Here is a 26,194-nt window from a genome sequence, read left to right on the forward strand (position 1 = left end):
AATGGCAAAAGCAAGCACACTGCTTGGATGGCTCCACAAAATGGCCGCCACACACCCACAACAACAAGAAATGGAAGACAGTCAATGTACGCCTAGGCAAAAGCACAATGCCTGCCTTCCTAAAATGGCCGCCACACACATGCACAGGCCACCCACCACAAATAACCAAAAAGTGATTACAAAGGACAGGAACAGGAAGTTTTAGTGTCTGTGGAACTTACTTCCTCTCATAAAAATATTTTGAAAAAAATAAAAGCTTCTCCGTGCTCCAAACCTACAGCTCAATGACAACCTGAGGAGTTTTTTTAGCAGAAATGCACAAAAAAGCGTTTTCGAGAAGGATCTATGTTGCTCGTGAGATATTGTTTGCCATATTGCAAACGCTGCGTGTTCGGGATCGCGAACTGTACAAAAAGGCTTTGTCGCGTGCGCGAACACGCATATTGCGAGCGCGAAAATGACGAAAACTGTAAGTCCGCGTTGTCGCGCTGTGCAGAGTTACCAAAAGTACGCGAGCTGAATCCCTAGGCTTACATACTGGCTAAAAAGCCCTATTTATTTAACACACACCCAAAAAATGCTATTCCACCCCAAAAAACACGTTTTGCAATAAAATCCAAAGCCATCCATGGTGTAAAAGAAAATCAACAGACAACACAAACTGTAAATTTAAATAACGCACCAAAGATTTGAGGCTGAAAACCTCTGGGCCTACTCGCAGACTAGGCCACAAGCTTGGAACAGAATGCCAAAAGCAAGCACACTGCTTGGATGGCTCCACAAAATGGCCGCCACACACCCACAACAACAAGAAATGGAAGACAGTCAATGTACGCCTAGGCAAAAGCACAATGCCTGCCTTCCTAAAATGGCCGCCACACACATGCACAGGCCACCCACCACAAATAACCAAAAAGTGATTACAAAGGACAAGAACAGGAAGTTTTAGTGTCTGTGGAACTTACTTCCTCTCATAAAAATATTTTGAAAAAAATAAAAGCTTCTCCGTCCTCCAAACCTACAGCTCAATGACAACCTGAGGAGTTTTTTTAGCAGAAATGCACAAAAAAGCGTTTTCGAGAAGGATCTATGTTGCTCGCGAGATATTGTTTGCCAGATTGCAAAAGTTGCGTGTTCGGGATCGCGAACTGTACAAAAAGCCTTTACCGCATGCGCGAACACGCATATTGCGAGCGCGAAAATGACGAAAACTGTAAGTCCGCGTTGTCGCGCTGTGCAGAGTTACCAAAAGTACGCGAGCTGAATCCCTAGGCTTACATACTGGCTAAAAAGCCCTATTTATTTAACACACACCCAAAAAATGCTATTCCTCTCTAAAAAACACCTTTAGCAATAAAATCCAAAGCCATCCATGGTGTAAAAGAAAATCAACAGACAACACAAACTGTAAATTTAAATAACGCACCAAAGATTTGAGGCTGAATACCTCTGGGCCTACTCGCAGACTAGGCCACAAGCTTGGAACAGAATGGCAAAAGCAAGCACACTGCTTGGATGGCTCCACAAAATGGCCGCCACACACCCACAACAACAAGAAATGGAAGACAGTCAATGTACGCCTAGGCAAAAGCACAATGCCTGCCTTCCTAAAATGGCCGCCACAAACATGCACAGGCCACCCACCACAAATAACCAAAAAGTGATTACAAAGGACAGGAACAGGAAGTTTTAGTGTCTGTGGAACTTACTTCCTCTCATAAAAATATTTTGAAAAAAATAAAAGCTTCTCCGTGCTCCAAACCTACAGCTCAATGACAACCTGAGGAGTTTTTTTAGGAGAAATGCACAAAAAAGCGTTTTCGAGAAGGATCTATGTTGCTCGTGAGATATTGTTTGCCATATTGCAAACGCTGCGTGTTCGGGATCGCGAACTGTACAAAAAGGCTTTACCACGTGCGCGAACACGCATATTGCGTGCGCGAAAATGACGAAAACTGTAAGTCCGCGTTGTCGCGCTGTGCAGAGTTACCAAAAGTACGCGAGCTGAATCCCTAGGCTTACATACTGGCTAAAAAGCTCTATTTATTTAACACACACCCAAAAAATGCTATTCCACCCCAAAAAACACCTTTTGCAATAAAATCCAAAGCCATCCATGGTGTAAAAGAAAATCAACAGACAACACAAACTGTAAATTTAAATAACGCACCAAAGATTTGAGGCTGAATACCTCTGGGCCTACTCGCAGACTAGGCCACAAGCTTGGAACAGAATGCCAAAAGCAAGCACACTGCTTGGATGGCTCCACAAAATGGCCGCCACACACCCACAACAACAAGAAATGGAAGACAGTCAATGTACGCCTAGGCAAAAGCACAATGCCTGCCTTCCTAAAATGGCCGCCACACACATGCACAGGCCACCCACCACAAATAACCAAAAAGTGATTACAAAGGACAGGAACAGGAAGTTTTAGTGTCTGTGGAACTTACTTCCTCTCATAAAAATATTTTGAAAAAAATAAAATCTTCTCCGTGCTCCAAACCTACAGCTCAATGACAACCTGAGGAGTTTTTTTAGCAGAAATGCACAAAAAAGCGTTTTCGAGAAGGATCTATGTTGCTCGCGAGATATTGTTTGCCAGATTGCAAAAGCTGCGTGTTTGGGATCGCGAACTGTACAAAAAGGCTTTGTCGCGTGCGCGAACACGCATATTGCGAGCGCGAAAATGACGAAAACTGTAAGTCCGCGTTGTCGCGCTGTGCAGAGTTACCAAAAGTACGCGAGCTGAATCCCTAGGCTTACATACTGGCTAAAAAGCCCTATTTATTTAACACAAACCCAAAAAATGCTATTCCACCCCAAAAAACACGTTTTGCAATAAAATCCAAAGCCATCCATGGTGTAAAAGAAAATCAACAGACAACACAAACTGTAAATTTAAATAACGCACCAAAGATTTGAGGCTGAAAACCTCTGGGCCTACTCGCAGACTAGGCCACAAGCTTGGAACAGAATGCCAAAAGCAAGCACACTGCTTGGATGGCTCCACAAAATGGCCGCCACACACCCACAACAACAAGAAATGGAAGACAGTCAATGTACGCCTAGGCAAAAGCACAATGCCTGCCTTCCTAAAATGGCCGCCACACACATGCACAGGCCACCCACCACAAATAACCAAAAAGTGATTACAAAGGACAAGAACAGGAAGTTTTAGTGTCTGTGGAACTTACTTCCTCTCATAAAAATATTTTGAAAAAAATAAAAGCTTCTCCGTCCTCCAAACCTACAGCTCAATGACAACCTGAGGAGTTTTTTTAGCAGAAATGCACAAAAAAGCGTTTTCGAGAAGGATCTATGTTGCTCGCGAGATATTGTTTGCCAGATTGCAAAAGTTGCGTGTTCGGGATCGCGAACTGTACAAAAAGCCTTTACCGCTTGCGCGAACACGCATATTGCGAGCGCGAAAATGACGAAAACTGTAAGTCCGCGTTGTCGCGCTGTGCAGAGTTACCAAAAGTACGCGAGCTGAATCCCTAGGCTTACATACTGGCTAAAAAGCCCTATTTATTTAACACACACCCAAAAAATGCTATTCCTCTCTAAAAAACACCTTTAGCAATAAAATCCAAAGCCATCCATGGTGTAAAAGAAAATCAACAGACAACACAAACTGTAAATTTAAATAACGCACCAAAGATTTGAGGCTGAATACCTCTGGGCCTACTCGCAGACTAGGCCACAAGCTTGGAACAGAATGGCAAAAGCAAGCACACTGCTTGGATGGCTCCACAAAATGGCCGCCACACACCCACAACAACAAGAAATGGAAGACAGTCAATGTACGCCTATGGCAAAAGCACAATGCCTGCCTTCCTAAAATGGCCGCCACACACATGCACAGGCCACCCACCACAAATAACCAAAAAGTGATTACAAAGGACAGGAACAGGAAGTTTTAGTGTCTGTGGAACTTACTTCCTCTCATAAAAATATTTTGAAAAAAATAAAAGCTTCTCCGTGCTCCAAACCTACAGCTCAATGACAACCTGAGGAGTTTTTTGAGCAGAAATGCACAAAAAAGCGTTTTCGAGAAGGATCTATGTTGCTCGTGAGACATTGTTTGCCAGATTGCAAAAGCTGCGTGTTCGGGATCGCGAACTGTACAAAAAGGCTTTATCGTGTGCGCGAACACGCATATTGCGAGCGCGAAAATGACGAAAACTGTAAGTCCGCGTTGTCGCGCTGTGCAGAGTTACCAAAAGTACGCGAGCTGAATCCCTAGGCTTACATACTGGCTAAAAAGCCCTATTTATTTAACACACACCCAAAAAATGCTATTCCACCCCAAAAAACACCTTTTGCAATAAAATCCAAAGCCATCCATGGTGTAAAAGAAAATCAACAGACAACACAAACTGTAAATTTAAATAACGCACCAAAGATTTGAGGCTGACTACCTCTGGGCCTACTGGCAGACTAGGCCACAAGCCTGGAACAGAATGCCAAAAGCAAGCACACTGCTTGGATGGCTCCACAAAATGGCCGCCACATACCCACAACAAAAAGAAATGGAAGACACTCAATGTATGCCTATGGCGAAAGCACAATGCCTGCCTTCCTAAAATGGCCGCCACACACATGCACAGGCCACCCACCACAAATAACCAAAAAGGGATTACAAAGGACAGGAACAGGAAGTTTTAGTGTCTGTGGAACCTACTTCCTCTCATAAAAATATTTTGAAAAAAATAAAAGCTTCTCCGTCCTCCAAACCTACAGCTCAATGACAACCTGAGGAGTTTTTTTAGCAGAAATGCACAAAAAAGCGTTTTCGAGAAGGATCTATGTTGCTCGCGAGATATTGTTTGCCTGATTGCAAAAGTTGCGTGTTCGGGATCGCGAACTGTACAAAAAGCCTTTACCGCGTGCGCGAACACGCATATTGCGAGCGCGAAAATGACGAAAACTGTAAGTCCGCGTTGTCGCGCTGTGCAGAGTTACCAAAAGTACGCAAGCTGAATCCCTAGGCTTACATACTGGCTGGAAAGCCCTATTTATTTAACACACACCCAAAAAATGCTATTCCACCCCAAAAAACACCTTTTGCAATAAAATCCAAAGCCATCCATGGTGTAAAAGAAAATCAACAGATAACACAAACTGTAAATTTAAATAACGCACCAAAGATTTGAGGCTGAATACCTCTGGGCCTACTCGCAGACTAGGCCACAAGCTTGGAACAGAATGCCAAAAGCAAGCACACTGCTTGGATGGCTCCACAAAATGGCCGCCACACACCCACAACAACAAGAAATGGAAGACAGTCAATGTACGCCTATGGCAAAAGCACAATGCCTGCCTTCCTAAAATAGCCGCCACACACATGCACAGGCCACCCACCACAAATAACCAAAAAGTGATTACAAAGGACAGGAACAGGAAGTTTTAGTGTCTGTGGAACTTACTTCCTCTCATAAAAATATTTTGAAAAAAATAAAAGCTTCTCCGTCCTCCAAACCTACAGCTCAATGACAACCTGAGGAGTTTTTTTAGCAGAAATGCACAAAAAAGCGTTTTCGAGAAGGATCTATGTTGCTCGCGAGATATTGTTTGCCAGATTGCAAAAGTTGCGTGTTCGGGATCGCGAACTGTACAAAAAGCCTTTACCGCGTGCGCGAACACGCATATTGCGAGCGCGAAAATGACAAAAACTGTAAGTCCGCGTTGTCGCGCTGTGCAGAGTTACCAAAAGTACGCGAGCTGAATCCCTAGGCTTACATACTGGCTAAAAAGCCCTATTTATTTAACACACACCCAAAAAATGCTATTCCTCTCCAAAAAACACCTTTTGCAATAAAATCCAAAGCCATCCATGGTGTAAAAGAAAATCAACAGACAACACAAACTGTAAATTTAAATAACGCACCAAAGATTTGAGGCTGAATACCTCTGGGCCTACTCGCAGACTAGGCCACAAGCTTGGAACAGAATGGCAAAAGCAAGCACACTGCTTGGATGTCTCCACAAAATGGACGCCACACACCCACAACAACAAGAAATGGAAGACAGTCAATGTATGCCTATGGCAAAAGCACAATGCCTGCCTTCCTAAAATGGCCGCCACACACATGCACAGGCCACCCACCACAAATAACCAAAAAGTGATTACAAAGGACAGGAACAGGAAGTTTTAGTGTCTGTGGAACTTACTTCCTCTCATAAAAATATTTTAAAAAAAATAAAAGCTTCTCCGTGCTCCAAACCTACAGCTCAATGACAACCTGAGGAGATTTTTTTAGCAGAAATGCACAAAAAAGCGTTTTCGAGAAGGATCTATGTTGCTCGCGAGATATTGTTTGCCAGATTGCAAAAGCTGCGTGTTTGGGATCGCGAACTGTACAAAAAGGTTTTGTCGCGTGCGCGAACACACATATTGCGAGCGCGAAAATGACGAAAACTGTAAGTCCGCGTTGTCGCGCTGTGCAGAGTTACCAAAAGTACGCGAGCTGAATCCCTAGGCTTACATACTGGCTAAAAAGCCCTATTTATTTAACACACACCCAAAAAATGCTATTCCACCCCAAAAAAACCCTTTTGCAATAAAATCCAAAGCCATCCATGGTGTAAAAGAAAATCAACAGACAACACAAACTGTAAATTTAAATAACGCACCAAAGATTTGAGGCTGACTACCTCTGGGCCTACTGGCAGACTAGGCCACAAGCTTTCAACAGAATGCCAAAAGCAAGCACACTGCTTGGATGGCTCCACAAAATGGCCGCCACACACCCACAACAACAAGAAATGGAAGACAGTCAATGTACGCCTATGGCAAAAGCACAATGCCTGCCTTCCTAAAATGGCCACCACACACATGCACAGGCCGCCCAACACAAATAACCAAAAAGTGATTACAAAGGACAGGAACAGGAAGTTTTAGTGTCTGTGGAACTTACTTCCTCTCATAAAATTATTTTGAAAAAAATAAAAGCTTCTCCGTGCTCCAAACCTACAGCTCAATGACAACCTGAGGAGTTTTTTTAGCAGAAATGCACAAAAAAGCATTTTCGAGAAGGATCTATGTTGCTCGCGAGATATTGTTTGCCATATTGCAAACGCTGCGTGTTCGGGATCGCGAACTGTACAAAAAGGCTTTACCACGTGCGCGAACACGCATATTGCGTGCGCGAAAATGACGAAAACTGTAAGTCCGCGTTGTCGCGCTGTGCAGAGTTACCAAAAGTACGCAAGCTGAATCCCTAGGCTTACATACTGGCTGGAAAGCCCTATTTATTTAACACACACCCAAAAAATGCTATTCCACCCCAAAAAACACCTTTTGCAATAAAATCCAAAGCCATCCATGGTGTAAAAGAAAATCAACAGACAACACAAACTGTAAATTTAAAGAACGCACCAAAGATTTGAGGCTGAATACCTCTGGGCCTACTCGCAGACTAGGCCACAAGCTTGGAACAGAATGCCAAAAGCAAGCACACTGCTTGGATGGCTCCACAAAATGGCCGCCACACACCCACAACAACAAGAAATGGAAGACAGTCAATGTACGCCTATGGCAAAAGCACAATGCCTGCCTTCCTAAAATAGCCGCCACACACATGCACAGGCCACCCACCACAAATAACCAAAAAGTGATTACAAAGGACAGGAACAGGAAGTTTTAGTGTCTGTGGAACTTACTTCCTCTCATAAAAATATTTTGAAAAAAATAAAAGCTTCTCCGTCCTCCAAACCTACAGCTCAATGACAACCTGAGGAGTTTTTTTAGCAGAAATGCACAAAAAAGCGTTTTCGAGAAGGATCTATGTTGCTCGCGAGATATTGTTTGCCAGATTGCAAAAGTTGCGTGTTCGGGATCGCGAACTGTACAAAAAGCCTTTACCGCGTGCGCGAACACGCATATTGCGAGCGCGAAAATGACGAAAACTGTAAGTCTGCGTTGTCGCGCTGTGCAGAGTTACCAAAAGTACGCGAGCTGAATCCCTAGGCTTACATACTGGCTAAAAAGCCCTATTTATTTAACACACACCCAAAAAATGCTATTCCTCTCCAAAAAACACCTTTTGCAATAAAATCCAAAGCCATCCATGGTGTAAAAGAAAATCAACAGACAACACAAACTGTAAATTTAAATAACGCACCAAAGATTTGAGGCTGAATACCTCTGGGCCTACTCGCAGACTAGGCCACAAGCTTGGAACAGAATGGCAAAAGCAAGCACACTGCTTGGATGTCTCCACAAAATGGACGCCACACACCCACAACAACAAGAAATGGAAGACAGTCAATGTACGCCTATGGCAAAAGCACAATGCCTGCCTTCCTAAAATGGCCGCCACACACATGCACAGGCCACCCACCACAAATAACCAAAAAGTGACTACAAAGGACAGGAACAGGAAGTTTTAGTGTCTGTGGAACTTACTTCCTCTCATAAAAATATTTTGAAAAAAATAAAATCTTCTCCGTGCTCCAAACCTACAGCTCAATGACAACCTGAGGAGTTTTTTTAGCAGAAATGCACAAAAAAGCGTTTTCGAGAAGGATCTATGTTGCTCGCGAGATATTGTTTGCCAGATTGCAAAAGCTGCGTGTTTGGGATCGCGAACTGTACAAAAAGGTTTTGTCGCCTGCGCGAACACACATATTGCGAGCGCGAAAATGACGAAAACTGTAAGTCCGCGTTGTCGCGCTGTGCAGAGTTACCAAAAGTACGCGAGCTGAATCCCTAGGCTTACATACTGGCTAAAAAGCCCTATTTATTTAACACACACCCAAAAAATGCTATTCCACCCCAAAAAACACCTTTTGCAATAAAATCCAAAGCCATCCATGGTGTAAAAGAAAATCAACAGACAACACAAACTGTAAATTTAAATAATGCACCAAAGATTTGAGGCTGACTACCTCTGGGCCTACTGGCAGACTAGGCCACAAGCTTGGAACAGAATGCCAAAAGCAAGCACACTGCTTGGATGGCTCCACAAAATGGCCGCCACACACCCACAACAACAAGAAATGGAAGACAGTCAATGTACGCCTATGGCAAAAGCACAATGCCTGCCTTACTAAAATGGCCACCACACACATGCACAGGCCACCCAACACAAATAACCAAAAAGTGATTACAAAGGACAGGAACAGGAAGTTTTAGTCTCTGTGGAACTTACTTCCTCTCATAAAATTATTTTGAAAAAAATAAAAGCTTCTCCGTGCTCCAAACCTACAGCTCAATGACAACCTGAGGAGTTTTTTTAGCAGAAATGCACAAAAAAGCATTTTCGAGAAGGATCTATGTTGCTCGCGAGATATTGTTTGCCATATTGCAAACGCTGCGTGTTCGGGATCGCAAACTGTACAAAAAGGCTTTACCACGTGCGCGAACACGCATATTGCGTGCGCGAAAATGACGAAAACTGTAAGTCCGCGTTGTCGCGCTGTGCAGAGTTACCAAAAGTACGCGAGCTGAATCCCTAGGCTTACATACTGGCTAAAAAGCCCTATTTATTTAACACACACCCAAAAAATGCTATTCCACCCCAAAAAACACCTTTTGCAATAAAATCCAAAGCCATCCATGGTGTAAAAGAAAATCAACAGACAACACAAACTGTAAATTTAAATAACGCACCAAAGATTTGAGGCTGACTACCTCTGGGCCTACTGGCAGACTAGGCCACAAGCCTGGAACAGAATGCCAAAAGCAAGCACACTGCTTGGATGGCTCCACAAAATGGCCGCCACATACCCACAACAACAAGAAATGGAAGACAGTCAATGTACGCCTATGGCAAAAGCACAATGCCTGCCTTCCTAAAATGGCCACCACACACATGCACAGGCCACCCAACACAAATAACCAAAAAGTGATTACAAAGGACAGGAACAGGAAGTTTTAGTGTCTGTGGAACTTACTTCCTCTCATAAAATTATTTTGAAAAAAATTAAAAGCTTCTCCGTGCTCCAAACCTACAGCTCAATGACAACCTGAGGAGTTTTTTTAGCAGAAATGCACAAAAAAGCATTTTCGAGAAGGATCTATGTTGCTCGCGAGATATTGTTTGCCATATTGCAAACGCTGCGTGTTCGGGATCGCAAACTGTACAAAAAGGCTTTACCACGTGCGCGAACACGCATATTGCGTGCGCGAAAATGACGAAAACTGTAAGTCCGCGTTGTCGCGCTGTGCAGAGTTACCAAAAGTACGCAAGCTGAATCCCTAGGCTTACATACTGGCTGGAAAGCCCTATTTATTTAACACACACCCAAAAAATGCTATTCCACCCCAAAAAACACCTTTTGCAATAAAATCCAAAGCCATCCATGGTGTAAAAGAAAATCAACAGATAACACAAACTGTAAATTTAAATAACGCACCAAAGATTTGAGGCTGAATACCTCTGGGCCTACTCGCAGACTAGGCCACAAGCTTGGAACAGAATGCCAAAAGCAAGCACACTGCTTGGATGGCTCCACAAAATGGCCGCCACACACCCACAACAACAAGAAATGGAAGACAGTCAATGTACGCCTATGGCAAAAGCACAATGCCTGCCTTCCTAAAATAGCCGCCACACACATGCACAGGCCACCCACCACAAATAACCAAAAAGTGATTACAAAGGACAAGAACAGGAAGTTTTAGTGTCTGTGGAACTTACTTCCTCTCATAAAAATATTTTGAAATAAATAAAAGCTTCTCCGTCCTCCAAACCTACAGCTCAATGACAACCTGAGGAGTTTTTTTAGCAGAAATGCACAAAAAAAGCGTTTTCGAGAAGGATCTATGTTGCTCGCGAGATATTGTTTGCCAGATTGCAAAAGTTGCGTGTTCGGGATCGCGAACTGTACAAAAAGCCTTTACCGCGTGCGCGAACACGCATATTGCGAGCGCGAAAATGACGAAAACTGTAAGTCCGCGTTGTCGCGCTGTGCAGAGTTACCAAAAGTACGCGAGCTGAATCCCTAGGCTTACATACTGGCTGAAAAGCCCTATTTATTTAACACACACCCAAAAAATGCTATTTCTCTCCAAAAAACACCTTTTGCAATAAAATCCAAAGCCATCCATGGTGTAAAAGAAAATCAACAGACAACACAAACTGTAAATTTAAATAACGCACCAAAGATTTGAGGCTGAATACCTCTGGGCCTACTCGCAGACTAGGCCACAAGCTTGGAACAGAATGGCAAAAGCAAGCACACTGCTTGGATGTCTCCACAAAATGGACGCCACACACCCACAACAACAAGAAATGGAAGACAGTCAATGTATGCCTATGGCAAAAGCACAATGCCTGCCTTCCTAAAATGGCCGCCACACACATGCACAGGCCACCCACCACAAATAACCAAAAAGTGATTACAAAGGACAGGAACAGGAAGTTTTAGTGTCTGTGGAACTTACTTCCTCTCATAAAAATATTTTGAAAAAAATAAAAGCTTCTCCGTGCTCCAAACCTACAGCTCAATGACAACCTGAGGAGTTTTTTTTAGCAGAAATGCACAAAAAAGCGTTTTCGAGAAGGATCTATGTTGCTCGCGAGATATTGTTTGCCAGATTGCAAAAGCTGCGTGTTTGGGATCGCGAACTGTACAAAAAGGTTTTGTCGCGTGCGCGAACACACATATTGCGAGCGCGAAAATGACGAAAACTGTAAGTCCGCGTTGTCGCGCTGTGCAGAGTTACCAAAAGTACGCGAGCTGAATCCCTAGGCTTACATACTGGCTAAAAAGCCCTATTTATTTAACACACACCCAAAAAATGCTATTCCACCCCAAAAAACACCTTTTGCAATAAAATCCAAAGCCATCCATGGTGTAAAAGAAAATCAACAGACAACACAAACTGTAAATTTAAATAACGCACCAAAGATTTGAGGCTGACTACCTCTGGGCCTACTGGCAGACTAGGCCACAAGCTTGGAACAGAATGCCAAAAGCAAGCACACTGCTTGGATGGCTCCACAAAATGGCCGCCACACACCCACAACAACAAGAAATGGAAGACAGTCAATGTACGCCTATGGCAAAAGCACAATGCCTGCCTTCCTAAAATGGCCACCACACACATGCACAGGCCGCCCAACACAAATAACCAAAAAGTGATGACAAAGGACAGGAACAGGAAGTTTTAGTGTCTGTGGAACTTACTTCCTCTCATAAAATTATTTTGAAAAAAATAAAAGCTTCTCCGTGCTCCAAACCTACAGCTCAATGACAACCTGAGGAGTTTTTTTTAGCAGAAATGCACAAAAAAGCGTTTTCGAGAAGGATCTATGTTGCTCGCGAGATATTGTTTGCCAGATTGCAAAAGCTGCGTGTTTGGGATCGCGAACTGTACAAAAAGGTTTTGTCGCGTGCGCGAACACACATATTGCGAGCGCGAAAATGACGAAAACTGTAAGTCCGCGTTGTCGCGCTGTGCAGAGTTACCAAAAGTACGCGAGCTGAATCCCTAGGCTTACATACTGGCTAAAAAGCCCTATTTATTTAACACACACCCAAAAAATGCTATTCCACCCCAAAAAACACCTTTTGCAATAAAATCCAAAGCCATCCATGGTGTAAAAGAAAATCAACAGACAACACAAACTGTAAATTTAAATAACGCACCAAAGATTTGAGGCTGACTACCTCTGGGCCTACTGGCAGACTAGGCCACAAGCTTGGAACAGAATGCCAAAAGCAAGCACACTGCTTGGATGGCTCCACAAAATGGCCGCCACACACCCACAACAACAAGAAATGGAAGACAGTCAATGTACGCCTATGGCAAAAGCACAATGCCTGCCTTCCTAAAATGGCCACCACACACATGCACAGGCCGCCCAACACAAATAACCAAAAAGTGATGACAAAGGACAGGAACAGGAAGTTTTAGTGTCTGTGGAACTTACTTCCTCTCATAAAATTATTTTGAAAAAAATAAAAGCTTCTCCGTGCTCCAAACCTACAGCTCAATGACAACCTGAGGAGTTTTTTTAGCAGAAATGCACAAAAAAGCATTTTCGAGAAGGATCTATGTTGCTCGCGAGATATTGTTTGCCATATTGCAAACGCTGCGTGTTCGGGATCGCAAACTGTACAAAAAGGCTTTACCACGTGCGCGAACATGCATATTGCGTGCGCGAAAATGACGAAAACTGTAAGTCCGCGTTGTCGCGCTGTGCAGAGTTACCAAAAGTACGCAAGCTGAATCCCTAGGCTTACATACAGGCTGGAAAGCCCTATTTATTTAACACACACCCAAAAAATGCTATTCCACCCCAAAAAACACCTTTTGCAATAAAATCCAAAGCCATCCATGGTGTAAAAGAAAATCAACAGACAACACAAACTGTAAATTTAAATAACGCACCAAAGATTTGAGGCTGAATACCTCTGGGCCTACTCGCAGACTAGGCCACAAGCTTGGAACAGAATGCCAAAAGCAAGCACACTGCTTGGATGGCTCCACAAAATGGCCGCCACACACCCACAACAACAAGAAATGGAAGACAGTCAATGTACGCCTATGGCAAAAGCACAATGCCTGCCTTCCTAAAATAGCCGCCACACACATGCACAGGCCACCCACCACAAATAACCAAAAAGTGATTACAAAGGACAGGAACAGGAAGTTTTAGTGTCTGTGGAACTTACTTCCTCTCATAAAAATATTTTGAAAAAAATAAAAGCTTCTCCGTCCTCCAAACCTACAGCTCAATGACAACCTGAGGAGTTTTTTTAGCAGAAATGCACAAAAAAGCGTTTTCGAGAAGGATCTATGTTGCTCGCGAGATATTGTTTGCCAGATTGCAAAAGTTGCGTGTTCGGGATCGCGAACTGTACAAAAATCCTTTACCGCGTGCGCGAACACGCATATTGCGAGCGCGAAAATGACGAAAACTGTAAGTCTGCGTTGTTGCGCTGTGCAGAGTTACCAAAAGTACGCGAGCTGAATCCCTAGGCTTACATACTGGCTAAAAAGCCCTATTTATTTAACACACACCCAAAAAATGCTATTCCTCTCCAAAAAACACCTTTTGCAATAAAATCCAAAGCCATCCATGGTGTAAAAGAAAATCAACAGACAACACAAACTGTAAATTTAAATAACGCACCAAAGATTTGAGGCTGAATACCTCTGGGCCTACTCGCAGACTAGGCCACAAGCTTGGAACAGAATGGCAAAAGCAAGCACACTGCTTGGATGTCTCCACAAAATGGACGCCACACACCCACAACAACAAGAAATGGAAGACAGTCAATGTACGCCTATGGCAAAAGCACAATGCCTGCCTTCCTAAAATGGCCGCCACACACATGCACAGGCCACCCACCACAAATAACCAAAAAGTGATTACAAAGGACAGGAACAGGAAGTTTTAGTGTCTGTGGAACTTACTTCCTCTCATAAAAATATTTTGAAAAAAATAAAAGCTTCTCCGTGCTCCAAACCTACAGCTCAATGACAACCTGAGGAGTTTTTTTAGCAGAAATGCACAAAAAAGCGTTTTCGAGAAGGATCTATGTTGCTCGTGAGATATTGTTTGCCAGATTGCAAAAGCTGCGTGTTCGGGATCGCGAACTGTACAAAAAGGCTTTATCGCATGCGCGAACACTCATATTGCGAGCGCGAAAATGACGAAAACTGTAAGTCCGCGTTGTCGCGCTGTGCAGAGTTACCAAAAGTACGCGAGCTGAATCCCTAGGCTTACATACTGGCTAAAAAGCCCTATGTATTTAACACACACCCAAAAAATGCTATTCCACCCCAAAAAACACCTTTTGCAATAAAATCCAAAGCCATCCATGGTGTAAAAGAAAATCAACAGACAACATAAACTGTAAATTTAAATAACGCACCAAAGATTTGAGGCTGACTACCTCTGGGCCTACTGGCAGACTAGGCCACAAGCTTGGAACAGAATGCCAAAAGCAAGCACACTGCTTGGATGGCTCCACAAAATGGCCGCCACATACCCACAACAAAAAGAAATGGAAGACAGTCAATGTATGCCTATGGCAAAAGCACAATGCCTGCCTTCCTAAAATGGCCGCCACACACATGCACAGGCCACCCACCACAAATAACCAAAAAGGGATTACAAAGGACAGGAACAGGAAGTTTTAGTGTCTGTGGAACTTACTTCCTCTCATAAAAATATTTTGAAAAAAATAAAATCTTCTCCGTGCTCCAAACCTACAGCTCAATGACAACCTGAGGAGTTTTTTTAGCAGAAATGCACAAAAAAGCGTTTTCGAGAAGGATCTATGTTGCTCGCGAGATATTGTTTGCCAGATTGCAAAAGCTGCGTGTTTGGGATCGCGAACTGTACAAAAAGGTTTTGTCGCGTGCGCGAACACGCATATTGCGTGCGCGAAAATGACGAAAACTGTAAGTCCGCGTTGTCGCGCTGTGCAGAGTTACCAAAAGTACGCAAGCTGAATCCCTAGGCTTACATACTGGCTAAAAAGCCCTATTTATTTAACACACACCCAAAAAATGCTATTCCACCCCAAAAAACACCTTTTGCAATAAAATCCAAAGCCATCCATGGTGTAAAAGAAAATCAACAGACAACACAAACTGTAAATTTAAATAACGCACCAAAGATTTGAGGCTGAATACCTCTGGGCCTACTCGCAGACTAGGCCACAAGCTTGGAACAGAATGCCAAAAGCAAGCGCACTGCTTGGATGGCTCCACAAAATGGCCGCCACACACCCACAACAACAAGAAATGGAAGACAGTCAATGTACGCCTAGGCAAAAGCACAATGCCTGCCTTCCTAAAATGGCCGCCACACACATGCACAGGCCACCCACCACAAATAACCAAAAAGTGATTACAAAGGACAGGAACAGGAAGTTTTAGTGTCTGTGGAACTTACTTCCTCTCATAAAAATATTTTGAAAAAAATAAAAGCTTCTCCGTCCTCCAAACCTACAGCTCAATGACAACCCGAGGAGTTTTTTTAGCAGAAATGCACAAAAACGCGTTTTCGAGAAGGATCTATGTTGCTCGCGAGATATTGTTTGCCAGATTGCAAAAGTTGCGTGTTCGGGATCGCGAACTGTACAAAAAGCCTTTACCGCGTGCGCGAACACGCATATTGCGAGCGCGAAAATGACGAAAACTGTAAGTCCGCGTTGTCGCACTGTGCAGAGTTACCAAAAGTACGCAAACTGAATCCCTAGGCTTACATACTGGCTAAAAAGCCCTATTTATTTAACACACACCCAAAAAATGCTATTCCTCTCCAAAAAACACCTTTTGCAATAAAATCCAAAGCCATCCATGGTGTAAAAGAAAATCAACAGACAACACAAACTGTAAATTTAAATAACGCACCAAAGATTTGAGGCTGAATACCTCTGGGCCTACTCGCAGACTAGGCCACAAGCTTGGAACAGAATGGCAAAAGCAAGCACACTGCTTGGATGTCTCCACAAAATGGACGCCACACACCCACAACAACAAGAAATGGAAGACAGTCAATGTACGCCTATGGCAAAAGCACAATGCCTGCCTTCCTAAAATGGCCGCCACACACATGCACAGGCCACCCACCACAAATAACCAAAAAGTGATTACAAAGGACAGGAACAGGAAGTTTTAGTGTCTGTGGAACTTACTTCCTCTCATAAAAATATTTTGAAAAAAATAAAAGCTTCTCCGTGCTCCAAACCTACAGCTCAATGACAACCTGAGGAGTTTTTTTAGCAGAAATGCACAAAAAAGCGTTTTCGAGAAGGATCTATGTTGCTCGTGAGATATTGTTTGCCAGATTGCAAAAGCTGCGTGTTCGGGATCGCGAACTGTACAAAAAGGCTTTATCGCATGCGCGAACACTCATATTGCGAGCGCGAAAATGACGAAAACTGTAAGTCCGCGTTGTCGCGCTGTGCAGAGTTACCAAAAGTACGCGAGCTGAATCCCTAGGCTTACATACTGGCTAAAAAGCCCTATGTATTTAACACACACCCAAAAAATGCTATTCCACCCCAAAAAACACCTTTTGCAATAAAATCCAAAGCCATCCATGGTGTAAAAGAAAATCAACAGACAACATAAACTGTAAATTTAAATAACGCACCAAAGATTTGAGGCTGACTACCTCTGGGCCTACTGGCAGACTAGGCCACAAGCTTGGAACAGAATGCCAAAAGCAAGCACACTGCTTGGATGGCTCCACAAAATGGCCGCCACATACCCACAACAAAAAGAAATGGAAGACAGTCAATGTATGCCTATGGCAAAAGCACAATGCCTGCCTTCCTAAAATGGCCGCCACACACATGCACAGGCCACCCACCACAAATAACCAAAAAGGGATTACAAAGGACAGGAACAGGAAGTTTTAGTGTCTGTGGAACTTACTTCCTCTCATAAAAATATTTTGAAAAAAATAAAATCTTCTCCGTGCTCCAAACCTACAGCTCAATGACAACCTGAGGAGTTTTTTTAGCAGAAATGCACAAAAAAGCGTTTTCGAGAAGGATCTATGTTGCTCGCGAGATATTGTTTGCCAGATTGCAAAAGCTGCGTGTTTGGGATCGCGAACTGTACAAAAAGGTTTTGTCGCGTGCGCGAACACGCATATTGCGTGCGCAAAAATGACGAAAACTGTAAGTCCGCGTTGTCGCGCTGTGCAGAGTTACCAAAAGTACGCAAGCTGAATCCCTAGGCTTACATACTGGCTAAAAAGCCCTATTTATTTAACACACACCCAAAAAATGCTATTCCACCCCAAAAAACACCTTTTGCAATAAAATCCAAAGCCATCCATGGTGTAAAAGAAAATCAACAGACAACACAAACTGTAAATTTAAATAACGCACCAAAGATTTGAGGCTGAATACCTCTGGGCCTACTCGCAGACTAGGCCACAAGCTTGGAACAGAATGCCAAAAGCAAGCGCACTGCTTGGATGGCTCCACAAAATGGCCGCCACACACCCACAACAAGAAATGGAAGACAGTCAATGTACGCCTAGGCAAAAGCACAATGCCTGCCTTCCTAAAATGGCCGCCACACACATGCACAGGCCACCCACCACAAATAACCAAAAAGTGATTACAAAGGACAGGAACAGGAAGTTTTAGTGTCTGTGAAACTTACTTTCTCTCATAAAAATATTTTGAAAAAAATAAAAGCTTCTCCGTCCTCCAAACCTACAGCTCAATGACAACCCGAGGAGTTTTTTTAGCAGAAATGCACAAAAACGCGTTTTCGAGAAGGATCTATGTTGCTCGCGAGATATTGTTTGCCAGATTGCAAAAGTTGCGTGTTCGGGATCGCGAACTGTACAAAAAGCCTTTACCGCGTGCGCGAACACGCATATTGCGAGCGCGAAAATGACGAAAACTGTAAGTCCGCGTTGTCGCACTGTGCAGAGTTACCAAAAGTACGCAAACTGAATCCCTAGGCTTACATACTGGCTAAAAAGCCCTATTTATTTAACACACACCCAAAAAATGCTATTCCTCTCCAAAAAACACCTTTTGCAATAAAATCCAAAGCCATCCATGGTGTAAAAGAAAATCAACAGACAACACAAACTGTAAATTTAAATAACGCACCAAAGATTTGAGGCTGAATACCTCTGGGCCTACTCGCAGACTAGGCCACAAGCTTGGAACAGAATGGCAAAAGCAAGCACACTGCTTGGATGTCTCCACAAAATGGACGCCACACACCCACAACAACAAGAAATGGAAGACAGTCAATGTACGCCTATGGCAAAAGCACAATGCCTGCCTTCCTAAAATGGCCGCCACACACATGCACAGGCCACCCACCACAAATAACCAAAAAGTGATTACAAAGGACAGGAACAGGAAGTTTTAGTGTCTGTGGAACTTACTTCCTCTCATAAAAATATTTTTAAAAAAATAAAGCGTCTCCGTGCTCCAAACCTACAGCTCAATGACAACCTGAGGAGTTTTTTTAGCAGAAATGCACAAAAAAGCGTTTTCGAGAAGGATCTATGTTGCTCGTGAGATATTGTTTGCCAGATTGCAAAAGCTGCGTGTTCGGGATCGCGAACTGTACAAAAAGGCTTTATCGCATGCGCGAACACGCATATTGCGAGCGCGAAAATGACGAAAACTGTAAGTCCGCGTTGTCGCGCTGTGCAGAGTTACCAAAAGTACGCGAGCTGAATCCCTAGGCTTACATACTGGCTAAAAAGCCCTATTTATTTAACACACACCCAAAAAATGCTATTCCACCCCAAAAAACACCTTTTGCAATAAAATCCAAAGCCATCCATGGTGTAAAAGAAAATCAACAGACAACACAAACTGTAAATTTAAATAACGCACCAAAGATTTGAGGCTGACTACCTCTGGGCCTACTGGCAGACAAGGCCACAAGCTTGGAACAGAATGCCAAAAGCAAGCACACTGCTTGGATGGCTCCACAAAATGGCCGCCACATACCCACAACAAAAAGAAATGGAAGACAGTCAATGTATGCCTATGGCAAAAGCACAATGCCTGCCTTCCTAAAATGGCCGCCACACACATGCACAGGCCACCCACAACAAATAACCAAAAAGGGATTACAAAGGACAGGAACAGGAAGTTTTAGTGTCTGTGGAACTTACTTCCTCTCATAAAAATATTTTGAAAAAAATAAAATCTTCTCCGTGCTCCAAACCTACAGCTCAATGACAACCTGAGGAGTTTTTTTAGCAGAAATGCACAAAAAAGAGTTTTCGAGAAGGATCTATGTTGCTCGCGAGATATTGTTTGCCAGATTGCAAAAGCTGCGTGTTTGGGATCGCGAACTGTACAAAAAGGTTTTGTCGCGTGCGCGAACACACATATTGCGAGCGCGAAAATGACGAAAACTGTAAGTCCGCGTTGTCGCGCTGTGCAGAGTTACCAAAAGTACGCGAGCTGAATCCCTAGGCTTACATACTGGCTAAAAAGCCCTATTTATTTAACACACACCCAAAAAATGCTATTCCACCCCAAAAAACACCTTTTGCAATAAAATCCAAAGCCATCCATGGTGTAAAAGAAAATCAACAGACAACACAAACTGTAAATTTAAATAACGCACCAAAGATTTGAGGCTGACTACCTCTGGGCCTACTGGCAGACTAGGCCACAAGCTTGGAACAGAATGCCAAAAGCAAGCACACTGCTTGGATGGCTGCACAAAATGGCCGCCACACACCCACAACAACAAGAAATGGAAGACAGTCAATGTACGCCTATGGCAAAAGCACAATGCCTGCCTTCCTAAAATGGCCACCACACACATGCAGAGGCCACCCAACACAAATAACCAAAAAGTGATTACAAAGGACAGGAACAGGAAGTTTTAGTGTCTGTGGAACTTACTTCCTCTCATAAAATTATTTTGAAAAAAATAAAAGCTTCTCTGTGCTCCAAACCTACAGCTCAATGACAACCTGAGGAGTTTTTTTAGCAGAAATGCACAAAAAAGCGTTTTCGAGAAGGATCTATGTTGCTCGCGAGATATTGTTTGCCATATTGCAAACGCTGCGTGTTCGGGATCTCGAACTGTACAAAAAGGCTTTACCACGTGCGCGAACACGCATATTGCGTGCGCGAAAATGACGAAAACTGTAAGTCCGCGTTGTCGCGCTGTGCAGAGTTACCAAAAGTACGCAAGCTGAATCCCTAGGCTTACATACTGGCTAAAAAACCCTATTTATTTAACACACACCCAAAAAATGCTATTCCACCCCAAGAAACACCTTTTGCAATAAAATCCAAAGCCATCCATGGTGTAAAAGAAAATCAACAGACAACACAAACTGTAAATTTAAATAACGCACCAAAGATTTGAGGCTGAATACCTCTGGGCCTACTCGCAGACTAGGCCACAAGCTTGGAACAGAATGGCAAAAGCAAGCACACTGCTTGGATGTCTCCACAAAATGGACGCCACACACCCACAACAACAAGAAATGGAAGACAGTCAATGTACGCCTATGGCAAAAGCACAATGCCTGCCTTCCTAAAATGGCCGCCACACACATGCACAGGCCACCCACCACAAATAACCAAAAAGTGATTACAAAGGACAGGAACAGGAAGTTTTAGTGTCTGTGGAACTTACTTCCTCTCATAAAAATATTTTGAAAAAAATAAAAGCTTCTCCGTGCTCCAAACCTACAGCTCAATGACAACCTGAGGAGTTTTTTTAGCAGAAATGCACAAAAAAGCGTTTTCGAGAAGGATCTATGTTGCTCGTGAGATATTGTTTGCCAGATTGCAAAAGCTGCGTGTTCGGGATCGCGAACTGTACAAAAAGGCTTTATCGCATGCGCGAACACGCATATTGCGAGCGCGAAAATGACGAAAACTGTAAGTCCGCGTTGTCGCGCTGTGCAGAGTTACCAAAAGTACGCGAGCTGAATCCCTAGGCTTACATACTGGCTAAAAAGCCCTATTTATTTAACACACACCCAAAAAATGCTATTCCACCCCAAAAAACACCTTTTGCAATAAAATCCAAAGCCATCCATGGTGTAAAAGAAAATCAACAGACAACACAAACTGTAAATTTAAATAACGCACCAAAGATTTGAGGCTGACTACCTCTGGGCCTACTGGCAGACTAGGCCACAAGCTTGGAACAGAATGCCAAAAGCAAGCACACTGCTTGGATGGCTCCACAAAATGGCCGCCACATACCCACAACAAAAAGAAATGGAAGACAGTCAATGTATGCCTATGGCAAAAGCACAATGCCTGCCTTCCTAAAATGGCCGCCACACACATGCACAGGCCACCCACAACAAATAACCAAAAAGGGATTACAAAGGACAGGAACAGGAAGTTTTAGTGTCTGTGGAACTTACTTCCTCTCATAAAAATATTTTGAAAAAAATAAAATCTTCTCCGTGCTCCAAACCTACAGCTCAATGACAACCTGAGGAGTTTTTTTAGCAGAAATGCACAAAAAAGAGTTTTCGAGAAGGATCTATGTTGCTCGCGAGATATTGTTTGCCAGATTGCAAAAGCTGCGTGTTTGGGATCGCGAACTGTACAAAAAGGTTTTGTCGCGTGCGCGAACACACATATTGCGAGCGCGAAAATGACGAAAACTGTAAGTCCGCGTTGTCGCGCTGTGCAGAGTTACCAAAAGTACGCGAGCTGAATCCCTAGGCTTACATACTGGCTAAAAAGCCCTATTTATTTAACACACACCCAAAAAATGCTATTCCACCCCAAAAAACACCTTTTGCAATAAAATCCAAAGCCATCCATGGTGTAAAAGAAAATCAACAGACAACACAAACTGTAAATTTAAATAACGCACCAAAGATTTGAGGCTGACTACCTCTGGGCCTACTGGCAGACTAGGCCACAAGCTTGGAACAGAATGCCAAAAGCAAGCACACTGCTTGGATGGCTCCACAAAATGGCCGCCACACACCCACAACAACAAGAAATGGAAGACAGTCAATGTACGCCTATGGCAAAAGCACAATGCCTGCCTTCCTAAAATGGCCACTACACACATGCACAGGCCACCCAACACAAATAACCAAAAAGTGATTACAAAGGACAGGAACAGGAAGTTTTAGTGTCTGTGGAACTTACTTCCTCTCATAAAATTATTTTGAAAAAAATAAAAGCTTCTCCGTGCTCCAAACCTACAGCTCAATGACAACCTGAGGAGTTTTTTTAGCAGAAATGCACAAAAAAGCGTTTTCGAGAAGGATCTATGTTGCTCGCGAGATATTGTTTGCCATATTGCAAACGCTGCGTGTTCGGGATCGCGAACTGTACAAAAAGGCTTTACCACGTGCGCGAACACGCATATTGCGTGCGCGAAAATGACGAAAACTGTAAGTCCGCGTTGTCGCGCTGTGCAGAGTTACCAAAAGTACGCAAGCTGAATCCCTAGGCTTACATACTGGCTAAAAAATTCTATTTATTTAACACACACCCAAAAAATGCTATTCCACCCCAAAAAACACCTTTTGCAATAAAATCCAAAGCCATCCATGGTGTAAAAGAAAATCAACAGACAACACAAACTGTAAATTTAAATAACGCACCAAAGATTTGAGGCTGAATACCTCTGGGCCTACTCGCAGACTAGGCCACAAGCTTGGAACAGAATGCCAAAAGCAAGCACACTGCTTGGATGGCTCCACAAAATGGCCGCCACACACCCACAACAACAAGAAATGGAAGACAGTCAATGTACGCCTAGGCAAAAGCACAATGCCTGCCTTCCTAAAATGGCCGCCACACACATGCACAGGCCACCCACCACAAATAACCAAAAAGTGATTACAAAGGACAGGAACAGGAAGTTTTAGTGTCTGTGGAACTTACTTCCTCTCATAAAAATATTTTGAAAAAAATAAAAGCTTCTCCGTCCTCCAAACCTACAGCTCAATGACAACCCGAGGAGTTTTTTTTAGCAGAAATGCACAAAAACGCGTTTTCGAGAAGGATCTATGTTGCTCGCGAGATATTGTTTGCCAGATTGCAAAAGTTGCGTGTTCGGGATCGCGAACTGTACAAAAAGCCTTTACCGCGTGCGCGAACACGCATATTGCGAGCGCGAAAATGACGAAAACTGTAAGTCCGCGTTGTCGCACTGTGCAGAGTTACCAAAAGTACGCGAGCTGAATCCCTAGGCTTACATACTGGCTAAAAAGCCCTATTTATTTAACACACACCCAAAAAATGCTATTCCTCCCCAAAAACCACCTTTTGCAATAAAATCCAAAGCCATCCATGGTGTAAAAGAAAATCAACAGACAACACAAACTGTAAATTTAAATAACGCACCAAAGATTTGAGGCTGAATACCTCTGGGCCTACTCGCAGACTAGGCCACAAGCTTGGAACAGAATGGCAAAAGCAAGCACACTGCTTGGATGGCTCCACAAAATGGCCGCCACACACCCACAACAACAAGAAATGGAAGACAGTCAATGTACGCCTAGGCAAAAGCACAATGCCTGCCTTCCTAAAATGGCCGCCACACACATGCACAGGCCACCCACCACAAATAACCAAAAAGTGATTACAAAGGACAGGAACAGGAAGTTTTAGTGTCTGTGGAACTTACTTCCTCTCATAAAAATATTTTGAAAAAAATAAAAGCTTCTCCATGCTCCAAACCTACAGCTCAATGACAACCTGAGGAGTTTTTTTAGCAGAAATGCACAAAAAAGCGTTTTCGAGAAGGATCTATGTTGCTCGTGAGATATTGTTTGCCATATTGCAAACGCTGCGTGTTCGGGATCACGAACTGTACATAAAGGCTTTACCACGTGCGCGAACACGCATATTGCGTGCGCGAAAATGACGAAAACTGTAAGTCCGCGTTGTCGCGCTGTGCAGAGTTACCAAAAGTACGCGAGCTGAATCCCTAGGCTTACATACTGGCTAAAAAGCCCTATTTATTTAACACACACCCAAAAAATGCTATTCCACCCCAAAAAACACCTTTTGCAATAAAATCCAAAGCCATCCATGGTGTAAAAGAAAATCAACAGACAACACAAACTGTAAATTTAAATAACGCACCAAAGATTTGAGGCTGAATACCTCTGGGCCTACTCGCAGACTAGGCCACAAGCTTGGAACAGAATGCCAAAAGCAAGCACACTGCTTGGATGGCTCCACAAAATGGCCGCCACACACCCACAACAACAAGAAATGGAAGACAGTCAATGTACGCCTAGGCAAAAGCACAATGCCTGCCTTCCTAAAATGGCCGCCACACACATGCACAGGCCACCCACCACAAATAACCAAAAAGTGATTACAAAGGAGAGGAACAGGAAGTTTTAGTGTCTGTGGAACTTACTTCCTCTCATAAAAATATTTTGAAAAAAATAAAAGCTTCTCCGTCCTCCAAACCTACAGCTCAATGACAACCCGAGGAGTTTTTTTAGCAGAAATGCACAAAAACGCGTTTTCGAGAAGGATCTATGTTGCTCGTGATATATTGTTTGCCAGATTGCAAAAGTTGCGTGTTCGGGATCGCGAACTGTACAAAATCCTTTACCGCGTGCGCGAACACGCATATTGCGAGCGCGAAAATGACGAAAACTGTAAGTCCGCGTTGTCGCACTGTGCAGAGTTACCAAAAGTACGCGAGCTGAATCCCTAGGCTTACATACTGGCTAAAAAGCCCTATTTCTTTAACACACACCCAAAAAATGCTATTCCTCCCCAAAAAACACCTTTTGCAATAAAATCCAAAGCCATCCATGGTGTAAAAGAAAATCAACAGACAACACAAACTGTAAATTTAAATAAAGCACCAAAGATTTGAGGCTGAATACCTCTGGGCCTACTCGCAGACTAGGCCACAAGCTTGGAACAGAATGGCAAAAGCAAGCACACTGCTTGGATGGCTCCACAAAATGGCCGCCACACACCCACAACAACAAGATTTGGAAGACAGTCAATGTACGCCTAGGCAAAAGCACAATGCCTGCCTTCCTAAAATGGCCGCCACACACATGCACAGGCCACCCACCACAAATAACCAAAAAGTGATTACAAAGGACAGGAACAGGAAGTTTTAGTGTCTGTGGAACTTACTTCCTCTCATAAAAATATTTTGAAAAAAATAAAAGCTTCTCCGTGCTCCAAACCTACAGCTCAATGACAACCTGAGGAGTTTTTTTAGCAGAAATGCACAAAAAAGCGTTTTCGAGAAGGATCTATGTTGCTCGTGAGATATTGTTTGCCAGATTGCAAAAGCTGCGTGTTCGGGATCGCAAACTGTCCAAAAAGGCTTTATCACGTGCGCGAACACGCATATTGCGAGCGCGAAAATGACGAAAACTGTAAGTCCGCGTTGTCGCGCTGTGCAGAGTTACCAAAAGTACGCGAGCTGAATCCCTAGGCTTACATACTGGCTAAAAAGCCCTATTTATTTAACACACACCCAAAAAATGCTATTCCACCCCAAAAAACACCTTTTGCAATAAAATCCAAAGCCATCCATGGTGTAAAAGAAAATCAACAGACAACACAAACTGTAAATTTAAATAACGCACCAAAGATTTGAGGCTGACTACCTCTGGGCCTACTGGCAGACTAGGCCACAAGCTTGGAACAGAATGCCAAAAGCAAGCAGACTGCTTGGATGGCTCCACAAAATGTCCGCCACATACCCACAACAAAAAGAAATGAAAGACAGTCAATGTATGCCTATGGCAAAAGCACAATGCCTGCCTTCCTAAAATGG

This window comes from Triturus cristatus, chromosome 1_1 (genome assembly GCF_964204655.1).
Source record: "Triturus cristatus chromosome 1_1, aTriCri1.1, whole genome shotgun sequence".
NCBI classification, from domain to species: Eukaryota; Metazoa; Chordata; class Amphibia; order Caudata; family Salamandridae; genus Triturus; species Triturus cristatus.